Consider the following 9,173-nt stretch of genomic DNA (forward strand, 5'->3'; position numbering starts at 1 on the left):
GGGCCTCCATTTTACAGATGAGGAATCCAAGGTTTAGTGAATGATCCAAGGTTTTATGCTTCATAATAGAAGGAAATGTCCAGGTCCTGGTCTCAATCTCGTTCCCTTGCATACACCACCTTGCTTTCTAGGTTGGCACTCAGCACAGCCTTGGATACATGCCAGTGGCTCCTGGTAGCACCTTGGAATGAGAGGTGTGGCTTGCTGCACATCCTGAGGTAGGTGTTGAGGATGTCAAAATCAGGCCATAGATGATGCCATGTTGGAACCCAAATGCCCAGCTCTAAATATCTCGCTGGCTCAGTCAGAGCTGAGCTGTGAAATTCTAAGTGGCAGATGTTACTAGGCTGTTTCTCAGTTATCGCTCTAAGGAGTCAAGTTGTCCTCAGATCATGATGAGTATGGGCATAATATCACCAAACCTTTCCCTCCAAACGGGCATTGTGGCATTAGATAGTTTAGCCCTACAAGCCTTGAGGTCAAGAAGTGGATAGAACAGTGGTGGTGCAGGAAAGGTAATGAGGGGGAGTATGTGTGTGATGGTGGGGGTGGGGGTGCTAAACAGCTCACATCTAGTTAAGAGAATCAAATGCTGTGACCCCAGAGCTCAGAGAGTCAACCAAAACAATAATAGTGGCCATGCCCTTTTTAAGGTAGCTTTATTAGAGTTGGGAGCGTTTCCTGGGCTCTTGATTTAGTCCTGGGGGGTCTGGAGTCATTGCTGCTCATCAGAGATCTCTGTCCTGCTTCTCCTCATGAGTTATGGGAGCTGTCCATGGATACCTGGCCCTCCTATTGTCCTAAAATGTCTTATATTTCCTCCAGTTGATGCCAAAGACCCATATAATTCCAGATAGTAGCACTTTATCAGGGAAGGATCCAAGTACCCAAAAGTTCTATAAAATTTGGATCTTTCTGTGCTTATTGGCTGACAGTCACAAAAGAAAAGAAACTTCAAGTTAGGAGGGACCAACCAGGGTGCACATTTCCAAGGGGTAGCCTCGCTCATTTAGTCCCTCTCTCTTGATAACATTTTCTCCTCCATCTTCCATGCCATCTGGGTAATTATGGTATTATATTGGGAGGATATTAAAACTCCAAGGAGATTGTGAAATGTCCCCCAGCAGGATTTTTCTCTTATATATGCCTTGTTCAAATTGTTTAGTTTGAAGCAAGGCTGGGAATGACCATGCTATAATTATTGAGCAGACAGGCGACATGGAATCCCTAAGAGTCTGAGAACCAGATAGCCTCTGTTAATTATCTTAGGACTCTGAAGGGTCACATTATTAAAACAGGGGACCTGGCACCAGGAACATCTGAATGAGAGGCAGTATAATTTAGTGGCTGAGAGCTCAGACTCTACAGGCAGACTGTCTTGGCTCAAATCTCAGGTTTGTCAGTTATTAGCTGCATAGCCTTGGGCCTCAGCTTTCTCCAGTGTAAAATGATGGTAATGATAGATTGTACCTTGTAGAGTTGAGCGAGGATTAATGTAGATGGGGCATGTAAAGAGCTTAGCACAGCTCCTGGCACACAGTAAGCACTTGTTAAATGCTCTTGTTTATTGAAGGGGGAATCCTTTTCCTCTTCTAGGACATTTCTCTCTTCTCCTTATGTCCTGACTCCCAACGATCTCCCTAGTTTACATTTCTGAAGCAGGCAGTTCCCAAATCTCCTCCTGTTTTGGTCGGAGGTGCAAAGGAAAAACAGCTTGTACAGGAGCATTTTTTTTTCCTGTATCGCTTATCACATCACTTTAAACCAATACACCACAGTTCATCTTAATCCAAGAGCTAAGGGCCCTTTAAACCAGCCATCCCTTATTTATTCTGTTTTTAAAAAAAAGATCCTTTGGTTTCATGTTCCTTTATTGTATTTTGTAAGGGACGGAGGAGCACATATTGGATACTATGTAAATGTGAAATACTCTAACAATAGTAACTGAGACAGATGAGAAACTCAAGGAAGCAAAGTCACCATTTTGAATTTAGCTTTTTATTGATGGGCTGAGTGATCTGGGAGAGACAATGTGGCTCCAAGGCTAAAGAGCCCACAGGGATTCAGAGGGTAAAGGTTTGAATCTCAGTCACAACAGCAGCTCCAGTGACCCCAAGCAGACAGTTTCCTTCCCCTGGACCTCAAATTCTCCCCATGCATACTGGGTTCAATGCCACAAAACCACCTCCCGGGGATATTAAACTGGGGCTGCTGTATGTGGTTATACAGACTGTGCAGTGCACAAGAGTGCCAGCTGAGGGGGTAAATGGGGGCTGAAACACAGCCCATGTTCATTTACCAGTCTGTGTACCCTGGTAATGGGCCATGTCCCCCTGGAGGAAGAGGTACTTTTTATCTAATCTGCACAAAGGTACTATATGGACTAGTGGAGGCCCTGTATGAATGAAGCAAGGGGACAGTGACAGGGCACAGAGTTTAGCACAGTGAATGGATACATTCACTCAACACAGTTATTACACACCTACTACATGCCAGGCCCTATTCTAGGGGCTGAAGATATGGAGGTGAAAGTAAACGACTGCTGCCCTTGGATCCTCTTTCCTTCACCAGTCCATCTCCCCTACATTCAATCATCAGCAAGTCCTATTGACTCAATCTGCAAAGTATTTGTTAAATTTTAGTGCCAATACTTTGTTTCATTATTCCTTACCTGGGCTACGGCAACAAATGGACTCCCACTTCTACTCCAGTCCTGCAAACAAAAGCAAGAGTGATTGTATTAAAATGTGAGTCAGATAACACCACCCCCTTGGTAGCTATAATTTAATCTAGGGTCCTCGCCATGGCTTTTAGGCTGTGCACACCTGGCCCTAGTTACCTCATCATGTCATATGGATCACTTAATTCACACCCTTGCGATCTGTATTAGTCAGGACTCTCCAGAGATACAGACCAATAGGATATATATATGTTTCCTCTGTGTGTGTGTGTGTGTTTGTGTGTGTGTGTGTGTGCATCCTACATATGCACATCTAAATAGGATATATATCCTAGATATGTATATAGCTTATATTTGTACCAGGGGTGCCAAAAAAATGTATACACATTACTTGTACTCATCTTTTTTATCGGTATATATTGAGTATTAAAATTTTAATACAGTTTTTTCCTTCCTTAAAATGTGTATACTTTTTTCAGCACCCTCTGTATATATGATATATCCTATATATGTATATATGTGTGTGTATGTGTATATATATACATATAGATGATATACATTCTGTATATGTACGTATGTATGTATCTATGTATATATAAAAGGAAATTTATTGTGAAGAATTGGCTTATGCAATTATGGAGGCTAAGAAGTCCCATGACCTGCTGTCTGCAAGCTGGAAGCCCAGGAAAGCTGGTGGTGAGCTTTCCAGCCTGAGTTGGAAGGCCTGAGCCAATTGGGGTAAATCCCAGCCCAAAGGCAGGAGAAGACCAACACACCAATGTCCCAGCTTACACAGACAAGGGACTGCATCCTCCCTTCTCCTAATTTTTATTCTGTTCAGGCCTCAGCAGCGGGAATGATGCCTACCCACATCAGAGTGAGAGTAATCTACAGTTGACTTTTGAACAACATGGGTTTGAATAGCACGGGTCCACTTACTTGCAGATTTTTTTCAATAAATATAGAGGCAGCTCTCCTTATTCTTGGGTTTCACATCTGTGGATTCAAACAACTGTGGATCAACAACAGTATTTTCAATCACTGCTTGGGAATCCGTGGGGCAATGACTACGTGCATTGTTCTATGCCATTATGCACCAATCCCCTGAGGATTACAAGGGACATGACTGGAGTTAAGTTTTGGGGGGAGTGAAAAGTTATATGTGGATTTTTCACAGTATAGGGGCCGGCACCTTTAACCCTGCGTTGTTTAAGTGTCAACTGTACTTGACTGATTCCACCAATTCAAATGCTAATCGCATCTGGAAACATTCTCAAAGACACACCCAGAAATAATGTTTAATCTGGGCATCGTGTGGCCTAGTCAAATTGACACATAAAACTAATAATCACACCATCCCAGCAAAATTGACCATTCTGTCCTTCAAACAGCCCAGCTCTTTCTTTGTGTCGTCTGAACACTCTGAAAAAAGGGCTGGAACCCTTTTTGCCTGGTTCTTCTCTGGACTATCTCTCATCCTTTGGTGCTCAGTGGGAAGGTCACTTCCTCAGAGAGGCCTTCCTGGACCACCTTGTTAAAGTAGTGTCCATCACCACTCATGCCAGAATGTTCTATCACAGAGCAGCCTACTAGTTCAATTTGTAAGTATAGAGTTCTTTGTTTATTTTCTGTCTTACCTGCTAGATTGTAAGCGCATAACGGTAGGAACAATGCTTGTTTGTACTCCATTATATACCCCTCCTGCACGTTGCTAGTCTCTGTACATAGTAATAAACATTTGCTAAACGAAGTTGTTACAAGGAATTCATCTACTAGGGGAGTAATCACCACAATATAATGCAGAGATGCATGGTATGACAAAGACAGTGGTGTCCTGGTAAACTGTTCTAAAAAAACAAACCAAAAACACCCAGTTTGTCATTTGCTGTTTTCTGTGGTGGTGTAAATACGCCCTCCCAACTGATTTTTAAACTACCAGTGGTTTAAGAACTGACTTTAAAAATTCCTGAGTATTTAACGGTTAGCTCTTCAAAGCTGGTTTGGCTGGGTCTAGCATATCACTGGAAGGGAGGTCGGGACAGGTGCAATGAGTACTCAGGAAAGAAACAGTAGTTCATCCAGAGGGAACACAGCCAAGGCTTCCTGGAGGAGGTGATACTGGATCTGTGTATTGGAGGATGGGTATGTTGGCTCAGGCTCTATACATCTGAACTGGGTAGCACAGCCCTGCTCTCTAGCTCACATTCAACTGTTGCTGGCTCTCCTACTCAGCTCACCTTTGCTTGGCTGGGAGTTATCACCTGGCTCAGTCCAATTCTCAGAAAATCCTTCCATGCGGCTGTTGGTCTCCTGGGTTTGCTTGGAATGCAACAGAGGAGAATCACATAGGGTGAAAGTTAGTAAAGGAAGACAGGAAGTGTTTTCCAAATAGCGAGACAGCTTGTGCAAAAGTGAGAGAGCAAATGCAACTCAGGAGTTTGGCATATCTAGATGTATAAGGGAGGCAAGTAGAAGGAGATTAGCTCCTGATAGGCTGTTTTTGATAGGCTGAGGAGCATAAACTGTGCTGGGGCAGGTGGCAGAGGGAAAGGGAAAGAGACATTACATTTCCCGTCTCTTTCTTATCACTGCTGGTAATTGTGGGGTTTTGTTGTTTTTGGGTATGGAATCATTTGAGTAATATCTGTCTCTTCCAAGAGACTATAAACACCTAAGGGCGAGGATTGTCTTGTTTACTATTATTTTCTCAGTATCCAGCATATATTGGATACCAGTATGCCTGGTATACATTGTAGGCAACAAAATATTACATCCTTGTTGAATGATTGAATCACCTGGGGAACGTTTAAAATATGCCCATGCCCACCTACCTCACAATAAGATCTGTTATAAATCTCCTTTCTCTGAACCTCTGCAGTATGAGAGGTGGGAAGGGGAGACTCGTGGAGCTGGCTTCCTAATGTTGCAAAAGCCACCTGAAGGATTCACCTCCATTCCCTCTTCCCAAGCTCAATCGAGGGGATCTTTTGAAGGATTTTACCAAAGTGTGACGTGATTAAATTTTCCCTTTGTATAAATGGGCCTTATGGGTTTAGGGAGGATTTGATAAAGGTGCTGAGATCAGTAAGGAAGCCTATACGGTAATCAGGTAAGAAACAACCCAGGTCTGAGTAAAGCCACTGGCAATGGGTGTGAAGCATTTTTTTCATGTTGCTACATTTAAGATGCCTGTATGGGACATGAGTTGTTGGAAATACAAAGAATAAGTTCAAGAGAGAAGGGGCAGGAGTCTTCCCTGTCTGACTCCAATACCAAGACCTCTGGAGAACACTAATTAATATTAAGGAGGTGGGTTAGAAAAAGAATTCTTGACGGAGACTGAGAAGAATGACCTGAGAGGAAGAAGGAAATCCTGACTAGTGTCAGAAAATAAGTGATACTGTCCAACAGCATCAGATGGTGCCTAAAACTTACCGTATTTCCCCAAGTATAAGACGCTCCCAGGTATAAGATGCACCTTAATTTTGGGGCCTGAAATTTGAAAGAACATGTATTACGTAAAGTTATTGAACTCAGGTTTTATTCATCATAAAATTCGTACAACTCATCACTGTCTAAACTCCCAACCATTAGCTTGTCCTCATCTGTGTCTGATGACGAATCACTGTCTTCATATATTGCCTAGTCCTCAGTTCCATCTATGGCATTTGAAATCTACAACCACTGTATAAGACGCATCCAGTTTTTAGAACCCAAATTTTTTGAAAAAAAGGTGCGTCTTATACATGGGGAAATACGGTAAGTTAGAGGACCTGAAAATACCTCCGATGAGTTTGGCAAGGGCACTGAGGGCAACAAGGGCGTTTTCTGTGGCGGCAGAAGCTGCAGCGCAGAGGACGAAGGAGGAAATGGAGACAGCGAGTTTAGACTACTTTTTTCAAGACACTTGCCTGTAAAGAAGAGGGGTGTAAAGATCCAGTAGGACGTGAAGAGACCTGAGTACGTTTGTAACTAAGGGGGAAGTATGAAGGGTTGAGCAGACTAGAGCGTAAACACCTTCCCACCCTCTTCATTTCACCAGCCCCTCCTCCCACGTGACCGGGAGGCAGTCCGCGAGGCCTCGGTCTCACGGAGACTACAGCCCCCAGAAAGCCCCGCGGCGCTGGGGGGCGGAGTCCAGGCCTGGCGCCTGCCCCACCGGCACAAGCGGAAGAGCAAGAGGTTCAAGGAGGCGGCGGAAGCGGAGAGCGACGGTGCTCCCGGTAAACTCCGTGTCCCTGTCCCTCCTTCCCTCCGCACCCCAAGCTGGGGCTCGTGGGGTCCTCTTCTCCCCTCACCCCTTGGACAAAACTTCCTTCCTCTTTTGTTAGCGGTATTTTCCCCCCCTCACGTGACGCGTGGGGCGGGCCCCCGCCCGGGGCGAAGGTTACTGGGAAACTCGCGCCCTTCGACCCCTGCGGGGCTTGGATAGTGGGGGACCCTCCCGAGGCTCTTTTGCCCTCGCAGGGCCTGCGTACCTGTGGTGGGCCCTCGCTCCAAATACTCCGTGCGGAGGGGACGTGCATTTTATAGGTTTCAACAGGTACTGAGCGGGTCCGTGGCGACCCAGGGGTACGGGACCGTGGGCCGCCGAGGCCACCCTGAGACAATCACGGCTGCGGGCGATTTCCGGGCCGCGGGCCTTTCGAGTGAGTCTGCTCCGCTGCCCGGGAGCCCGGGGGTGTGGGTTGGGAGTGAGCTGTCTGTGCGGGAGGATGGACTTCCTGGTTTTCTTGGGAGGCCCTTGGACATCTCGAAGTCCGACGATTAAAGTTTTCCGGAGTTGAGTAAGGGAAGAATCCCAAGATTTGGAGTCTGATGTCCCGTGGGGAGGAGTCTCAGGGCTTCCACCTGCTGGACCTGCGATCGTTCGTAGCCGGTTGACCGCGGCTTCCCCGTGTGATAAATGGAGAGAAGAGTCTTCGGCCTGTCTGCCTTCCGGTGTTGTGGGCTTTAGCAGAAGTGATGTATGTGAGAAAGCATGTTTCAGATATAGCCTGATTTGTCCTGTCCGAAGTCCAGGCCAGTCGCATTTTCAGACCACATTCATGCCTTTATGAACTTGATCATAAACATGGCCATGAGCTTTATGAAGATGGAGTGAGGAAATAAACAGGGGAAGGTGTCCTTGGAAACGAGTCCGAGGCGTACTGGTGTTCTTAATGCCCTTTTCCTGACGACGAGGTGCTATCAGGGCCCCGTCACCTGTGGACTCCGTTTTACACTTCTTCTGGGTTTTAAAGTCTACCAGAATTTGGACACTTCCCTCCCCGCCGCACAGACACACCTGTCTAACCCCTCTTGCTCTGTGGGAACCGTCTTCAGCACCACACAGGTGCAGGTATCTCCGGTATAGTGCTAAGCTAATGCCTGTCTCTAGCAGGGCTTGGGTCTTGGCCCGCCTTTCATACACTACTTGCGTTATAACCTAGCTCAGATTCTAACACGGCCCCACTAACCTTGGTGCCTACTAGCTGAGATACTGGGGTTATTTTCACCTATCCTAGGTATATGTGCTAGGAGTCTGTGTTTCCTCAGAGTTAGAATTCAAACGATAGAGAGCTGGTATTCCGGTTTCCTTTTTCTGACGGTTAAGCTCTGAGACTCCTAAGCAGGTGGCTTTTTGTCTTATTTTTCTTTCCTGTGTAGAGAATGGGGATTTTACAATACATTTTTTTTATGGGTTTCGAGGAGTAATAATTAGGTAATCTTGTATTCTGAAATCATTGGTTGAAAAATATTTGAATGTGTTTCAAAAAACAGAGGATAGCATTACAGTAGTTCAAATCCTGCTGCTGTGACTCCTCATTTATGAGTTTCTGCAAATTAGGTGATCTCTCTAAGACTGTTTACTAATCTCTAAAATGGAAATAATAGCATTTACCTCACAAGGTCTCTATAAAGATTAAATGAGATGTGAATATCAAGAGCTTAGTAGTGCCTGGAGTAAGTGCATATTATTCTGTTGCTATTATAATTGATGACTGTGATAGTGATAATGATGATGGGTCTTGAGATTCCTTTTTGTTTATTTGTTTGTGAAGTGAGGATAGTTATCCTTAACCCATAAACTTAAAATACTGTAAACAGAAGTTCTCAGATTGCAGGGCTTTGGGGTTTTGTTTTACTTTGTTTTGTTTTTTAAAGCAATTGCATTTTGTGTAAAAATTATATTATTCTGTTTTTCACTTTTAGAGGTTTCCAAAATGCTGTAGTGAAACGATTGTTGGGATGTGATGTTGGACTGGTGCTTCATTTAAAACTAGTAGTAAGAATGCAGTTCTTCCATCTACTCATTGTAGCTTGTAGCAGAACAGTTATCTATGTTTATGATTTAGTTATTGGCTATTGACGAGGACAGAGTGTTGTATAGCATCCTTGCCTTTCCCTCTTACCCCCAGTCCCACTGTTTTTTGTTTTGTTTTGTTTTGTTTTTTGTTTTTAACCAGAGTATTTGTAGAAGTTCAGTGGGTAAGGTCCATGAGAAGACTTG

General features: G+C 44.6%; 1 protein-coding gene and 1 long non-coding RNA gene across 5 annotated transcripts in view; one reads left to right on the top strand and one right to left on the bottom strand.

The window, feature by feature from the left end:
- Window positions 1–2,012: 2,012 nt before the first annotated feature.
- LOC109379625 (uncharacterized) lies at window positions 2,013–6,156 on the bottom strand. Of its 2 annotated transcripts, none has more exons than XR_002123237.1 (4): window positions 6,116–6,156; window positions 4,918–4,999; window positions 3,620–3,676; window positions 2,013–2,713 (listed from the first exon to the last, which is right to left on the bottom strand). It is a non-coding gene; the product is annotated as an uncharacterized LOC109379625 (long non-coding RNA). The 2 variants fall into 2 exon arrangements; XR_002123238.1 differs by having other exon boundaries at window positions 3,620–3,692.
- A 661-nt stretch (window positions 6,157–6,817) lies between these two features.
- Window positions 6,818–9,173, top strand: part of R3HCC1L (R3H domain and coiled-coil containing 1 like) — an 82,546-nt gene continuing 80,190 nt past the window's right edge. Inside the window, exon 1 of one of the 3 annotated variants that reach the window (XM_019636429.1) lies at window positions 6,818–6,903. The gene's annotated coding sequence lies outside the window, so the exon portion shown is untranslated. The other 2 variants (XM_019636433.1, XM_019636435.1) reach the window with 2 other exon arrangements.

Source organism: Hipposideros armiger, unplaced genomic scaffold, assembly GCF_001890085.2.
Source record: "Hipposideros armiger isolate ML-2016 unplaced genomic scaffold, ASM189008v1 scaffold_28, whole genome shotgun sequence".
NCBI lineage: Eukaryota > Metazoa > Chordata > Mammalia > Chiroptera > Hipposideridae > Hipposideros > Hipposideros armiger.